Here is a 17,372-nt window from a genome sequence, read left to right as displayed (position 1 = left end):
TTTTTAATTTTTTTTAATATATATATATATCAAACAAACCTTTTTACTTATTTGCCCATTTTTTAATATTTGCACATTCTTCCTTTACTGTTTGCCAGTGCGTACAGTCAGCATCCTGTTTGAATCAATCAACTACAAGATAAGCCAGCAGATCTTTAAGAATTATAAGCGGAACATTAAAGAACAATCACTACGCTAAGCAGAGCATGTGCATGCAAGGAGCCAACATGGCTGCCCCGATTTAGAGTGATAGAGTGAGAAAAAAGAAGCTATACATGGAAAACATTAGCCTACATTGGTAGGTTTATTTACAATAACAGGGATCTCATTTAAAAGTATATTTATAGAAGCTAAAACGAATACAGGTTCCTTCACCTGCAGCCACAGCTCACATTCCAATAATATTTCATTTCAGTCCACTGACTCTCATCGTCTTCTTCTACCTGCGCTGGCAATTATATCCTATTTTTAACAGGATGTGAATTGGGAAAAGGCTGACTAGGAGCCGGTAACCAGGCAATGAGAGTCAATGAACCTTAATTAACGTTGTCTGTGCTGCATAATTAAGTAACATAAGTTGCCACCTGCCCCATAATTCCGTAATAAAAGGATATTGCAGAGTCCGCAGAGTGCGATTTGTCATCATCATCCCTCTCTTGGTGATTTTATTTTGCTTGCCCGTTGTGTATGTACTAACTTTAAAAGAGGTTTCTATTTAAATCATAATTGTGAAAATGTTCTCATTTAAAGATTGCAGAAAGTTCTTCTACAGATTCATCCTCATTAATTTCTTATGACTTATTTCTTATTTATATTGCTGAGACGTTGGCGGCAACTTGGAGCGCATCTACTGTAAATTTTGTGGAAAACAGAAGTGTTTATCAGCAATTTTCAGCACATAATACAGCAATTTAGTCTAGACCTTGTGGAGCCCTGACAACCTCCATATTATCAGCAAGGAGCTTGGGAAGACTCTATCTATCTATCTATCTATCTATCTATCTATCTATCTATCTATCTATCTATCTATCTATCTCAATCTATCTTATGTGTAATCTATCTAGCTTTCTGTGTTAATACTTGTCTAATTATGATCAGTTATACCCATAACATGTAACCATGTAGTCCACGGTCTGTTATGCTGGTCATACCAGTCTGAATACATCAACCAGTTTCTGTCCAGAGACAGTTATAAAACATCTATATAATGTATAAGTAGTGTGCTTATAGGTAGCAGAGGCAAAGAGGCAGCTTTTCACCATATATTTATGTTCTTCAATGTAAGCTTATGAAACCATTGTCACTACCCCAGGTTAAACTCAGTAAAACAAAACTTTTCTGTGTTCCCAGCAGAGGGATGCTTCTTTGGACTCCACTATTTTCTGTCCAGTAACACCATCAGCTGCCACAGAAAACCAGGGACATCTATTTGGCTGAAAATTCCAGGCACGACATTTCAAATCTGAGACTTCCCCACACAGTTGGCCATTGTGATATGTATCTGAATACTGATCAATTATAGTTAATCTTCCATGACTGTTAACATTAACAGACTGCACAACCTGTCATATGTAGTTTCAGACTGAAATGTACATCTGTGACTGTTACTTTAAAGGTAAAATTTTACCTACTTATATTTTGCCTTCCCTGGCTCCCCACCTCCCCTTTATCAACATGCTAACACCATTTTTGAATAAAACCTTCCCATTTTCATTACACACCTTATTTTGCACCCAAAGTTTATATTACTGGGTGCCTATGCTTCCCTATGCAATGTGGGTAGGCTCTATGTGAGTTAATACAGCTTCTAATGGACACACAGTAAAAACTTACTTGATGAGGAGAGAGGGCTGATTGAGTGTATGGCGCTCACTATTTAAGTCTCATAGAAGGAAACCAGCTGCCAAATTAAGTCCTGGTGAGCAGTGATCAGTGTACTGGCCTGGATTCGGTTGGCTTGGTTGTTGGTGACCAAGTAAACCAAACCCAGAGCCACACAGCATCATTGGTTGCAGTGAAAAAGATGTAGGTTCAATGGGCGGTTGAACTGGCCAAATTAAACACAGCTTGGGTTCATAGTCAAGCAGAACCCAAAGCTCATCCCTACTGGTGAGTGGAACAGAAGTGTAGCTTACTGTGGAGGCTTTCAGGAAGCCAGTACCAGCATGCGTAGCCAAAGATCTGCGTGAGTGGTTGCAAATGTGTGTGGTAACAGTTTGGCACATAGAATTGGGCATGGCTGTGTGCCCCTGTGCAGGTCTGCATGTTTGTGTGTGTGTGTGTGTTCCTCATCGTGTGCACGTGCTCATTACGAACTGTGGCACCAAGTGGGCTAAGTGGGCTATTTAAGTCTGTGACATCCTTGCTTCCATACTGAGTGACCTTAGCTGTTCCTTGTTACCAAGTTCCTGTATCCTGTTTCTGATCTTGCCTTGAGCTTCTGATTGCTGTTCTGGAGCCCTCAATCACGTCTTGTTCTTGACTATACTTCTCTCTACTGCTCTGTACAAAGTAGAGAGAAGTATAGTCTGTACTATAGCCTGCAAGAAGTTGTAGTCTGTACTACTGTCTAGACATGTGCAATTCGTTTTGTATCGAAATTCGGACGTATTTTCGTAATTCGGATGTATCCGAATTCAGAATTACAAATATAACGAATGCAAACGAATCCGAATTTCCGTTTCCGAAATTCGAACGTTCGAACGTTCGTTTCTTTTTCGTTTCGTCCATTGAAGAAAAACATTTTCCCCCTCAAATGTCACTTTGCTGCAAACGAACGAACGAAACGAATAAGAAACGAATCCGAATTCCGAATCCGAATTGACTTTCACACCCGAATCCCGAAAAACAAAATAACACAAATCTGAATTTAAAACGAAACAAAACAATTTTTTTTGGCAGTGCACATGTCTACTACTGTCTGTTGTTGACCCAGCCTGCCCCTGACTATGCCTTGTCTGCTGCCCAGTACCTAGCTCGTTGTTGCTGATCCAGCTGGTCTTGGACCTTGCTACTGCAGATCGGCATTCTTCACTCGCTTGCTGCCTGAAAGACATCTGCACTACTGATCCCAGCATCTACAGTGACTATGCCATCATTCCATTCCTTGTCCTCGTGCACCTGTTCCACTCTTCAGGGGGTTCTTGGACTGGGGCAGCAAGAGAGGCCACTCTCGCCATCTCAGGCTCCCATAAAGATATGTGAAAGAGGCCTTCTATGCTTGTCTGTGCACAGATCATCCTTACTTACAGCTGTGGACCTGGATGGGAGTGAGTACGTAAAGGTGGCTACTAGACATGTGCATTCGGATTCAGACGAAACTGAAAATCAACAAAATTCAGTTGATTCAGCGGTTTATCCAAATTTGAAATATCACATTTATGATATGCCCTAATATACTAAAATATATTTGGGCATACATAAATTAGTTTGCAGAACACGCGGTGGCCATATTGGCATGGCACGCCACCATCTTTGAGTATATTTTGTGTGATGTTGGGGAGCTCACAGAGCACTTGCACAAAGGGTTTCATATAAAACAAAGGCTTTTATTTTCCTCTTGCAGGGCAGTCACAACGATAAATGCAAAACACACGCTTGCCTTCAGCGAACTCAAAGCAACAGTTCAAGTCTTCGGCACAAAATAACAAAAAAATAAGTGTGTCTCACCGACTTGTTGGAAAAGTCCCAAACCTGGGGGAATCCCTTCCCAGGAATATAAGTCCTGTCAGCACAGCACAGCACAGCACAGCACAGCAATACAGCAGGTCTTTCTCACAGCCACAGCTGATCACTTCCTCCTCAACTCCCACCAAGATACACTCAAAGATGGTGGGGTGCAAGCGCAGAACGCGCTGGTGGCTGACATGGCTGCCGCTCGTTCTGCATTTTCAGTGTGACGCCACATGCTGAACGAGTGGTGGTCATATCGGCTGCCGACACAGTCTGCGCTGGCGCACCGCCATCTTTGAGTATATCTTGGTATACACCAAGATGGCGGTGCCCAAACATACGGGTGCCGCCATCTCAGTGTATACCAAGATACACTCAAAGACGACGGCACGCAAGCGCAGAATGGGCCGGCTGCCAATATGGCAGCCACTTGTTCTGCATATTCAGTATGCGGTTTTGTATTCGGTGGCTCAATGCCTCCGAATCCGAAACAGTTTTTGCCCATTTTTTAATATTTGCACATTCTTCCTTTACTGTTTGCCAGTGCGTACAGTCAGCATCCTGTTTGAATCAATCAACTACAAGATAAGCCAGCAGATCTTTAAGAATTATAAGCGGAACATTAAAGAACAATCACTACGCTAAGCAGAGCATGTGCATGCAAGGAGCCAACATGGCTGCCCCGATTTAGAGTGATAGAGTGAGAAAAAAGAAGCTATACATGGAAAACATTAGCCTACATTGGTAGGTTTATTTACAATAACAGGGATCTCATTTAAAAGTATATTTATAGAAGCTAAAACGAATACAGGTTCCTTCACCTGCAGCCACAGCTCACATTCCAATAATATTTCATTTCAGTCCACTGACTCTCATCGTCTTCTTCTACCTGCGCTGGCAATTATATCCTATTTTTAACAGGATGTGAATTGGGAAAAGGCTGACTAGGAGCCGGTAACCAGGCAATGAGAGTCAATGAACCTTAATTAACGTTGTCTGTGCTGCATAATTAAGTAACATAAGTTGCCACCTGCCCCATAATTCCGTAATAAAAGGATATTGCAGAGTCCGCAGAGTGCGATTTGTCATCATCATCCCTCTCTTGGTGATTTTATTTTGCTTGCCCGTTGTGTATGTACTAACTTTAAAAGAGGTTTCTATTTAAATCATAATTGTGAAAATGTTCTCATTTAAAGATTGCAGAAAGTTCTTCTACAGATTCATCCTCATTAATTTCTTATGACTTATTTCTTATTTATATTGCTGAGACGTTGGCGGCAACTTGGAGCGCATCTACTGTAAATTTTGTGGAAAACAGAAGTGTTTATCAGCAATTTTCAGCACATAATACAGCAATTTAGTCTAGACCTTGGGGAGCCCTGACAACCTCCATATTATCAGCAAGGAGCTTGGGAAGACTCTATCTATCTATCTATCTATCTATCTATCTATCTATCTATCTATCTATCTATCTATCTATCTCAATCTATCTTATGTGTAATCTATCTAGCTTTCTGTGTTAATACTTGTCTAATTATGATCAGTTATACCCATAACATGTAACCATGTAGTCCACGGTCTGTTATGCTGGTCATACCAGTCTGAATACATCAACCAGTTTCTGTCCAGAGACAGTTATAAAACATCTATATAATGTATAAGTAGTGTGCTTATAGGTAGCAGAGGCAAAGAGGCAGCTTTTCACCATATATTTATGTTCTTCAATGTAAGCTTATGAAACCATTGTCACTACCCCAGGTTAAACTCAGTAAAACAAAACTTTTCTGTGTTCCCAGCAGAGGGATGCTTCTTTGGACTCCACTATTTTCTGTCCAGTAACACCATCAGCTGCCACAGAAAACCAGGGACATCTATTTGGCTGAAAATTCCAGGCACGACATTTCAAATCTGAGACTTCCCCACACAGTTGGCCATTGTGATATGTATCTGAATACTGATCAATTATAGTTAATCTTCCATGACTGTTAACATTAACAGACTGCACAACCTGTCATATGTAGTTTCAGACTGAAATGTACATCTGTGACTGTTACTTTAAAGGTAAAATTTTACCTACTTATATTTTGCCTTCCCTGGCTCCCCACCTCCCCTTTATCAACATGCTAACACCATTTTTGAATAAAACCTTCCCATTTTCATTACACACCTTATTTTGCACCCAAAGTTTATATTACTGGGTGCCTATGCTTCCCTATGCAATGTGGGTAGGCTCTATGTGAGTTAATACAGCTTCTAATGGACACACAGTAAAAACTTACTTGATGAGGAGAGAGGGCTGATTGAGTGTATGGCGCTCACTATTTAAGTCTCATAGAAGGAAACCAGCTGCCAAATTAAGTCCTGGTGAGCAGTGATCAGTGTACTGGCCTGGATTCGGTTGGCTTGGTTGTTGGTGACCAAGTAAACCAAACCCAGAGCCACACAGCATCATTGGTTGCAGTGAAAAAGATGTAGGTTCAATGGGCGGTTGAACTGGCCAAATTAAACACAGCTTGGGTTCATAGTCAAGCAGAACCCAAAGCTCATCCCTACTGGTGAGTGGAACAGAAGTGTAGCTTACTGTGGAGGCTTTCAGGAAGCCAGTACCAGCATGCGTAGCCAAAGATCTGCGTGAGTGGTTGCAAATGTGTGTGGTAACAGTTTGGCACATAGAATTGGGCATGGCTGTGTGCCCCTGTGCAGGTCTGCATGTTTGTGTGTGTGTGTGTGTTCCTCATCGTGTGCACGTGCTCATTACGAACTGTGGCACCAAGTGGGCTAAGTGGGCTATTTAAGTCTGTGACATCCTTGCTTCCATACTGAGTGACCTTAGCTGTTCCTTGTTACCAAGTTCCTGTATCCTGTTTCTGATCTTGCCTTGAGCTTCTGATTGCTGTTCTGGAGCCCTCAATCACGTCTTGTTCTTGACTATACTTCTCTCTACTGCTCTGTACAAAGTAGAGAGAAGTATAGTCTGTACTATAGCCTGCAAGAAGTTGTAGTCTGTACTACTGTCTAGACATGTGCAATTCGTTTTGTATCGAAATTCGGACGTATTTTCGTAATTCGGATGTATCCGAATTCAGAATTACAAATATAACGAATGCAAACGAATCCGAATTTCCGTTTCCGAAATTCGAACGTTCGAACGTTCGTTTCTTTTTCGTTTCGTCCATTGAAGAAAAACATTTTCCCCCTCAAATGTCACTTTGCTGCAAACGAACGAACGAAACGAATAAGAAACGAATCCGAATTCCGAATCCGAATTGACTTTCACACCCGAATCCCGAAAAACAAAATAACACAAATCTGAATTTAAAACGAAACAAAACAATTTTTTTTGGCAGTGCACATGTCTACTACTGTCTGTTGTTGACCCAGCCTGCCCCTGACTATGCCTTGTCTGCTGCCCAGTACCTAGCTCGTTGTTGCTGATCCAGCTGGTCTTGGACCTTGCTACTGCAGATCGGCATTCTTCACTCGCTTGCTGCCTGAAAGACATCTGCACTACTGATCCCAGCATCTACAGTGACTATGCCATCATTCCATTCCTTGTCCTCGTGCACCTGTTCCACTCTTCAGGGGGTTCTTGGACTGGGGCAGCAAGAGAGGCCACTCTCGCCATCTCAGGCTCCCATAAAGATATGTGAAAGAGGCCTTCTATGCTTGTCTGTGCACAGATCATCCTTACTTACAGCTGTGGACCTGGATGGGAGTGAGTACGTAAAGGTGGCTACTAGACATGTGCATTCGGATTCAGACGAAACTGAAAATCAACAAAATTCAGTTGATTCAGCGGTTTATCCAAATTTGAAATATCACATTTATGATATGCCCTAATATACTAAAATATATTTGGGCATACATAAATTAGTTTGCAGAACACGCGGTGGCCATATTGGCATGGCACGCCACCATCTTTGAGTATATTTTGTGTGATGTTGGGGAGCTCACAGAGCACTTGCACAAAGGGTTTCATATAAAACAAAGGCTTTTATTTTCCTCTTGCAGGGCAGTCACAACGATAAATGCAAAACACACGCTTGCCTTCAGCGAACTCAAAGCAACAGTTCAAGTCTTCGGCACAAAATAACAAAAAAATAAGTGTGTCTCACCGACTTGTTGGAAAAGTCCCAAACCTGGGGGAATCCCTTCCCAGGAATATAAGTCCTGTCAGCACAGCACAGCACAGCACAGCACAGCAATACAGCAGGTCTTTCTCACAGCCACAGCTGATCACTTCCTCCTCAACTCCCACCAAGATACACTCAAAGATGGTGGGGTGCAAGCGCAGAACGCGCTGGTGGCTGACATGGCTGCCGCTCGTTCTGCATTTTCAGTGTGACGCCACATGCTGAACGAGTGGTGGTCATATCGGCTGCCGACACAGTCTGCGCTGGCGCACCGCCATCTTTGAGTATATCTTGGTATACACCAAGATGGCGGTGCCCAAACATACGGGTGCCGCCATCTCAGTGTATACCAAGATACACTCAAAGACGACGGCACGCAAGCGCAGAATGGGCCGGCTGCCAATATGGCAGCCACTTGTTCTGCATATTCAGTATGCGGTTTTGTATTCGGTGGCTCAATGCCTCCGAATCCGAAACAGTAGAAATATATGTTTTCTTTGATGTTTTTCATTTGCATTTGTTTTGTCAGAAAAAAATTTTTTTTTTGCCCTTGCACATGCCTAGTGGCTACATTGGGCCTCCTCGGAGGTGCTACAAGGTTTAAATATTCTGGGCATGTTCTTCAGTGCTTAGTTTGCTGAAAAGAAGGAAGAAGAGACAGAAGAGCAATCCGACAATGTGAGTTATTCTGCTACATTTAGTTGGAATGGGTTTAATAACGCTTTAACTAGCCCCGACAAGACTTACAATGCTCGATAAAATGAATAGCAATACACACCAGCGTGCTGGAGATGTGTTTGTTTACATTAAGGTTTAGCAGTCTGTCAAGCTCAGCTCAAGCGCTCAATTCGTTACCAGACTAATCATTACCAGACATTGACTGACAGCGCAATCACTGCATGCTCTGTTCAAAAACGTTGTGGATAATAAAGCTGAACTAAACGTAAATAAAGATCAAATATGCAAAATAAGAGGAAAAAAAGACAACAAGACACAAGTACAAAGAAAAATAACTAACTACAGAATACAAAAATACATAAAACAATATTTTTTTTAGCAAGCCTAAAGCTGGCCGCACACTGTTATATTTTCTTTGTTTAACCTAAATCTGAACAAAAAAAATATAACAGATTTGTAAGCGTTGATGGAGGTTTCATTGCTGCTGCTTTCATTGTATTAATTGTATTGACAGTGGCCGCTGTCAGAATACCAGAAAATAATTGGTTGCAAGTTTCGTTTGGCCTAAGATTTTCCAACCAGCATCTTCAATCTTCTGACCGACAGATGCCAGCCATAAGGGTGCTAATATCAGCACCCACTGTGCGAATTTTGAGATGGTTCATCAAGAAATCGATCAATACTCTGCTGATCTCTACTTATAGGGGCTGATATAAAGGGTTTGCACAGCGTAAAGCTGTGAGATCACCATTGCCTTGGCATTACATCCACTAGCTGGTGCTAAGGAGCATAGGAATGTCCCAGCATCTATGGGCAGTAATGGTGTACAAATGGCATTCAGCTGGCTATACACTGCACAAACCCCAAATAAGTGGGCCCGAAAGTTGCCTTTGTATGACAAGATATACACACATCAATAAAGACGATTTTGAACACTTGACTGTAGTGTGCTTGTAGCTGCATGCAGGGAATGGTGGATTATTTAGTTTTAACAGCAGAATTCCTGCTTTTGCAGGAATAAATAAACGCACTGGCGGAACTACCAGGTTCACAGCAGTCGCATGGGTGACCGGGCCCTAGTGTTTCGCCACTTGGAGGGGGGGAAGGGGGAGCGGGAAGGAAAAAGGGAGCCCACTCCTGGTAGGCGCTGGCATTTTTTGATAGAGGGGCTCTTATTGGTTTCTTGCCCCGGGCCCTGAGGTTTCAATGCGACCAGACTGTCCGATAAGCCAGACATCCCAACTCTCCCGCTATTAGATAGCAGCTCCCGGCCGCCCGGAAAGGTTTACTCCGCTCTATCTAGCAGAGTACACCATTCCCTGCAATCTGTTTTTTTTCTGACATTGGGCAGAAAGTGAAGCCGGAAGCCATCAGTCAGAGAAAAAAAAAAAACAGCAAAGGAATGTAAAGCTAGATTGCTATTGGCTATTTCACTTTGCCCTCACTTTCAGCAGAGGGGGACCTGAAGTTCTCCATCAGGTCCTCTTCTAGTGATTGACAGCAGCAGAGGGCAGGTGCAATAGCCAGCTTGCTATTGGATGCTGCAAATTGGAATAGCCGATCTAGCTATTTATTCCTATGCTGTATTTTTTTTTATTCTGACGGCAGCAGCTGTCAGAATACAAAAAAAAAACAGCAGATAGCAAAGAAGCTATTGCTTCCCGTGCTATCTGCCATCATTTCAGCGGGGGAGTTGGCAGTTAAGGGTGCTAATATCAGCACCCACTGTGCGAATTTTGAGATGGTTCATCAAGAAATCGATCAATACTCTGCTGATCTCTACTTATAGGGGCTGATATAAAGGGTTTGCACAGCGTAAAGCTGTGAGATCACCATTGCCTTGGCATTACATCCACTAGCTGGTGCTAAGGAGCATAGGAATGTCCCAGCATCTATGGGCAGTAATGGTGTACAAATGGCATTCAGCTGGCTATACACTGCACAAACCCCAAATAAGTGGGCCCGAAAGTTGCCTTTGTATGACAAGATATACACACATCAATAAAGACGATTTTGAACACTTGACTGTAGTGTGCTTGTAGCTGCATGCAGGGAATGGTGGATTATTTAGTTTTAACAGCAGAATTCCTGCTTTTGCAGGAATAAATAAACGCACTGGCGGAACTACCAGGTTCACAGCAGTCGCATGGGTGACCGGGCCCTAGTGTTTCGCCACTTGGAGGGGGGGAAGGGGGAGCGGGAAGGAAAAAGGGAGCCCACTCCTGGTAGGCGCTGGCATTTTTTGATAGAGGGGCTCTTATTGGTTTCTTGCCCCGGGCCCTGAGGTTTCAATGCGACCAGACTGTCCGATAAGCCAGACATCCCAACTCTCCCGCTATTAGATAGCAGCTCCCGGCCGCCCGGAAAGGTTTACTCCGCTCTATCTAGCAGAGTACACCATTCCCTGCAATCTGTTTTTTTTCTGACATTGGGCAGAAAGTGAAGCCGGAAGCCATCAGTCAGAGAAAAAAAAAAAACAGCAAAGGAATGTAAAGCTAGATTGCTATTGGCTATTTCACTTTGCCCTCACTTTCAGCAGAGGGGGACCTGAAGTTCTCCATCAGGTCCTCTTCTAGTGATTGACAGCAGCAGAGGGCAGGTGCAATAGCCAGCTTGCTATTGGATGCTGCAAATTGGAATAGCCGATCTAGCTATTTATTCCTATGCTGTATTTTTTTTTATTCTGACGGCAGCAGCTGTCAGAATACAAAAAAAAAACAGCAGATAGCAAAGAAGCTATTGCTTCCCGTGCTATCTGCCATCATTTCAGCGGGGGAGTTGGCAGAGGGCACCTCCCTGAAATGAGAAGGGTACCTCCCTAAAATTGCTTTTTTTCAGGTTGGGATCAAGCAAGCAGGAAGCACAGAGGGCAGCAAAGATGCAGCAGGAAGCAGCGGTGACACCTCCCTGGCTGTGCAAAGTAATAGGTATGTGCAAAGCATGAGACTGGTTGAACAGAGCCACAAACAATCCAGCAGACAAAACAGCTCGCATTAATTAAATTCAGCTTTTTATTTAGCGGTTGGCCAGGAGATCTGCCGTAATAAGTGCACTTGAAGCCTCCTCTTTAGTGCAGATGATCTTGGTTGTACCTTTTAATGAATCGTGCTGGCAATAGGTAGGTAGTCATTACACACTTTAGATGTACAATGAAACAATTCCAGGTAAACAATGTAGGAAAATCAGCTCATTATTACATAGCAAAATAATTAGATGGCACTTGGGCACATCTTTGTTCCTTAATTACTAAAATCCTACATGCTTCTCAGTGACTTAATAAACACACTTACATTAGTAAAAGATATGTACAATGCGCCCCGCAGCTTAAAAATCAAATCAGCTTCAAACTGGCCACATAATTACCTGTTAGTTCTGTAATTATGTACTGGGAGGCCTGCTCACTGTGCCATACTCCGGGTTTTTATTTATTTGCAAGTTTGTAAAACAGCCGATAACACACGAAGAACAACATATATAATGCATGTCCATGAACCGGTCTGTCTAAAAATAGATACTTTGAGGGAAGAAGATCTTAGTAATGAATTTATGCCGATGAATAACGTAATGAAGTGTTCCATGTTTTACACTTCAATCTCGCCAACCCTGAATGTTAAAGTGAACCTGTCTGGATGCAACATAAATATCTAAATAATTCTATCTAAATAAATCTATCTATCTATCTATTATCTATTTATCTATCTATCTATATATCTATCTATCTATCTATCTATCTATCTATCTATCTATACAATATATGTGTCTAGCATCTCTCTATCTATCTATCTATCTATCTATCTATCTATCTATTGTTTTATCTATTGTCTATCTATCTATCTATTATCTTTTGATCTATCTATCTATTTTTTTATATATTGTCTATCTATCTATCTATCTATTTATTATGTTTTGATCTATCTATCTATCATTTTATGTATTTGTTATCTATCCTTCTATCTATCTATCTATCTATCTATTTTGTATCTATTGATCTACATATCTATGCATTTGGTATCTATCTATCTATCTATCTATCTATTATCTTTTTATCTATCTATCTATTATCTTTTGATCTATCTATCTATCTATCTATTATCTTTTGATCGATCGATCTATCTATCTATTTTTGTATCTATTGATCTATATATCTATGCATTTGGTATCTATCTTTATCGATCTATCTATCTATCTATCTATCTATCTATCTATCTATCTATCTATCTATTTATTATATTTTGATCTATATATCTATCTATTATCTTTTGATCTATCTATCTATCTATCTAGTGCCTTCAATGACAGGGCATCTAATCTTTCCCTACTGTATCCAAAATGTATCCAATAAAAAAAAAGATAAATTGTAACTGCAACAGAAAACAATCAAGGTCTCCTCCTCTGCCAGGCAGGGCTGTGCTGTGCGTAACTCTCAGTGCTGGATGGACAGAAATACAACTCCCGTGCCAAGTCTAACGGCTCCCGTATATATACTTGATCTGCATGTTTAGCTCTTCACCTGGAGCTCAGCTTTAACATACACCAATGAAATTCTAAACTGCCCAAATCAGAAGCTTCCCTAACACAGTCATTAAATAGTCTGTCAAAACCAAAATGAATCTCATATTATTGATTCATTTTTTCCAATATATAATTTTCATTTTATCAGTCTTCCAGGTAGTTTTCCTTGTGAATAATGATGATAATTTTACCGGAGGATTTCAGGACGTCTCCTACTTAGTGAAATCGATTGAACTAACAGCTAAAGTTAAGGCTATCAATTCCGTATCGATCTGAAAGGGGCATTTGCAGAGTGAAAACTTTTGCTGTATATGTAGATTGCTGCATGACTGCGGCAGCTGTTTTGGAAATATTAAAAAAAAACTCCTGCAAATCAAATGAAATTATTACAATTCTTCTGAATAAACCAGATCACACTTCCAATGGAGGTATATAGCCATAGCAGCCTTTTATTACACAAATAATAAAATAACTAAATTATAAGATTCAACCTCAGGAAAGAACTCCCATAACAATGTTACAGGTGTTTGAAGGCCACAACATTAACAGACATGTTCTCTGAGGAACTACTAAATACTGTTAGGCCCCAAGCTGCACCACACCACCTTCAGGACAACCTCCAAATTGACCGCAGACACCTCAATATCTGAATTTCCTGTTCACTATATTTTACACCATGTATTGAGGACACCCAGGGCCGGTGCAAGGTTTTTTGCCTACACAGGCGAAGGTGCATTTTACCCCCCTCCCCTGTGCGCGCGCCAATGTAACGAAAGTATTTGCACTGACCAACAATGTAGTGGAGGTATATACACTGACCGCCAATATAACAAAAGTGTTCACAATGACCGCCAAAGTAATGAAAAAGGAATCTGAAAAGGTTATAGCTGACTAATTTAAAACTTTTTACAGGACTGATCATGTGTACTTCCCAGAAGTGCACTTTTACATCATGCAAACCCTGTAGCTATACAAAAGTGAATGAAACAACACAACACACTGCTACAACATTGAAACAACACAGCTGACAATCAAACTCAACTTCTCTCTTCGTCCAACGATCTCCAACTGACCCCTCCAACTGAGGCCCTCCTTCTTAGACCACCACATAGGCTCCTCCTAACCTTTTGAGCCTCAAGTAAGTGACCCTGCCCTAATGTCAAACCATATTTAACCCTCCAGTTTATTGTCCCCCTATTCACCTAGTCATGTAAACCCTCTGGCTATTTTTTTTTTCATCTCACTAATTAGAGATGCATTTGTAAACTTAGAATTTGTGGGGGAATTGTTTTTTTTTTTAAAGTTACTGATTGACTTACAATGAAATGTAAAGATTTATGTCCAAAGTGTAGTAACCCCTGAATTCCAAATAAAAATTATAAAGTACTTTTAGAGGTCCAGCGCTCCCAGAATGAATGATGGACAATGTCATTCAACCCACCCTCTGTGAGCCCAGTCTGTCATAGGCCTACCCCCGAGGGGCACATTATAATGCTGGCTGGGCCTTACAAAAGAATGCTATAGAGACCAGTGCCACACTGTTACTTGGCACTGGTCTCTACAGCATTTGACCAATCTACTGAAGAGGAAGAAGACCTGTGACATCATGCAATCTGAATGAAGGTGGCTTGAAAAATTGTAAATCTATACATTTTTTAAAATATAAAAAAGCATTGGGGTGCTCCAAAGTGAGTGGGGACCTCAAAACAGGGAGGGAGTTGGACCCAAACATAGAGGTTTCTACAAAGTTCTCTCCATTAACTCTTTCAAACACATTTTGTCTTACAGCCTCAGCATGCTGAAGCTGGACAAAATTGGCTCGAATTTCAGTCACTTTCTGCCATTATTGGAGCTGCAGGTGGCCCTGTTGGCATCACCCAGCCCTAAAAAGATCTAATGAAAAATTAGAGGAGTTGGGGTGAAAATTGCTGGCTAAACAATGACATCCAATCAGTTGCATTTACTGTTTGGGTATTCAGGCAGCTGGGGGTGCTGGCTTTCTGAATAAAATAGCTGGTAAGGGAGATCCCTCTACCCACACTGTTTAGCTTGGATGGGGGATTGGAAGAATTTCCATGTATGACTAGCTTAAGTAATTCTACGGATATGTAAATGTCAACTTTTTAAGCTAAACATTCATCCTAATCTCTAATCAATCCCACTGACATATCCAGAGGACAGAGACACTTGATTGCCAAGAAGAGATATCCTTATTTTGGGGGATGTGATCAATAGTCTGGATCCACCTACTCAATGCTATATGAGATGCAAAATAGTGGAACCCAATGAGTTGTTTATAAGCAGAATAGGCCATATTTGTTAGTGGTCCCTATAAACATTGACAAAGGAGAAGATTGCTTTAAAGCCCAATTCTGGGCTCATCCTATCGGTCACCATATCCCCTCCACCCACCTGGAGGCTCCTTATCATGTACGTTAATGGCTTTTTATTTACTTACCTTTCCAAAAATCTCCAGGTCGGTTATCTGATGCAGGGTCCTCTTCCTCTTCTGATCTTTTCCTGGTGGTGGATGGTCTTTGATGTGGCAGAGAGCAGGGCTGATGTGATTACATAAGTACTTAATTTGAATTAAGTGTGCTGTGGTGACACCCACTTAGGAGGTGGGTCCACCTTTAAAAAAAATAGCTGAATGGGACTTCAAGTTTATTTTAAGGAAGATTAGTGTTATGATTACAGGGAGAGTCAATCTAAGGGACAGTGTTATCGTTATCTGGGAAGTTAGAGGACAACTGTACCTTTGGTGTGATTGCCATTTAAATACTTGCTTCCACTCCCCTAACATTCTGCTAACTCAACCTTATACTTAGAGTGGGCCCTATTCATTCCGATGGGGAGATCCATGCTGTGCAGCAGTCCCGCCATGAGTAGGCCCCACCATACAAATGAATGGGGCCAAGGAGTGCACCTTTAGAAGAAAGCCTGTGTGGCTCAGGGTGGAACAGCACAGTTTTATGGAACAGGGGCCAAGATAAGTGTTAGACTAGGTCAACAGCACTCATTGCGTAGTTATTTAGAGGACAATTGAACCAAAGTTAAACTAATCTCCTAGCATTGAAAGCTAATGTTTGTTATACAGTGAAGGATAAAGCTGTGGTGAATAAATTGCATACCAGTCCAGATGATACCTATGACAAAATAGGTTAAATTGTATTGCTGCATTAGAGGGCTAAAAAAAAGCCTATAGAAAGGAGTTCCAGAATAGGTAAGTAGTTGAGAAGATGGAATGTGAACACTTGACAAAAATGGTATGACAGTCAATGAGAGATAACAAGACCAGTGCCCTCCTTGCTTCTCTACATCTTCTATTGCTTTAGATCAGTAGATGGTAAAGCAAAAAAGCAATGTCAGAGAAGTGTAATCTGCCAGCAACAGTAAATGCTTGTTGGTTTCCATTAAGCCATGCCTAAATACTGTACAAAATCTCAAATAGAATTCTAAAGTTATTTTGCAAATTACAAACTTACCCTTGGAGCAAATTGGCAGAAGAGAGGAATCCACCATGGACGGCGAAGTGCCAGAAGTTCGTTATCAAGTTAATTTAATATGTACTTTGTTAATGTAAGATGCGTTTACCCACAATAAGCGGCTTAACTACAATCAGATGAGCTTTAAATGAATGTTCATAAATCCTAGCTGCATGTATAAATATGTAATGTTTAGAGGAACGGCAATATGTTAAGTATCCACAGCCATGCAAAATTAATCATCTCACACATCATTAAAAAATTGAAGATGGTAGCCATGTTATACTTGCTCAACTTAAGGTAAAATAAAATGAGTTATCTGTAGGGTATAGTACAGGCCCACAGCAACAGTGCTAGATGGTAAATTGTGGTGATTTTCATTATTCATAGATATTCATGTGAAAGTGACCAGCTTAAAGTAGATATAAAACCAATCACTAAAATATTTAACATGCTAATGTAATTTTAAAAATTGCATTATTCTTTTTAAATCTGCAGCTTTTATTAAAATAATACCTTATGAACCTGCAATGAAGGTATCTCCTGTTATGGGGTGACAACTGTCTCCCAACTGTGCACCTAAATTGCCACACTGTATAAAGATGAATAAATGTCACCAGCACACCACCAGTATTGCAGTCCAAAGAGTTAGTTTATTGGAACGTCATGTCACCAAAACTAGCGCTTTCGGGGCCACGCAGGGTCCCCTTCATCAGGTGCAGCAATGACTTGTTGCAATGATCGTCATTGCTGAGCCTGATGACACTGCGTGGCCCCGAAAGCGCTGGTTTTGGTGACATGACGTTCCAGTAAACTAACTCTTTGGACTGCAATACTGGTGGTGTGCTGGTGACATTTATTCATCGTTATACTGTGTGGCGGCGCCATCCGC

At 41.2% G+C, this 17,372-nt stretch overlaps 1 protein-coding gene across 1 annotated transcript in view; it reads right to left on the bottom strand.

The window, feature by feature from the left end:
- The window catches only part of LRP1B (LDL receptor related protein 1B), a 1,026,358-nt gene that overhangs the window by 857,246 nt on the left and 151,740 nt on the right, over positions 1-17,372 (bottom strand). The window lies entirely within an intron of this gene.

The sequence above is a fragment of the Nanorana parkeri genome, unplaced genomic scaffold (assembly GCF_000935625.1).
Source record: "Nanorana parkeri isolate BGI_ZX_2015 unplaced genomic scaffold, ASM93562v1 scaffold148, whole genome shotgun sequence".
In the NCBI taxonomy this organism is placed as follows: Eukaryota; Metazoa; Chordata; class Amphibia; order Anura; family Dicroglossidae; genus Nanorana; species Nanorana parkeri.
Note: the sequence above shows the minus strand (reverse complement) of the source record. Positions and strands in the feature narration are given on the sequence as shown.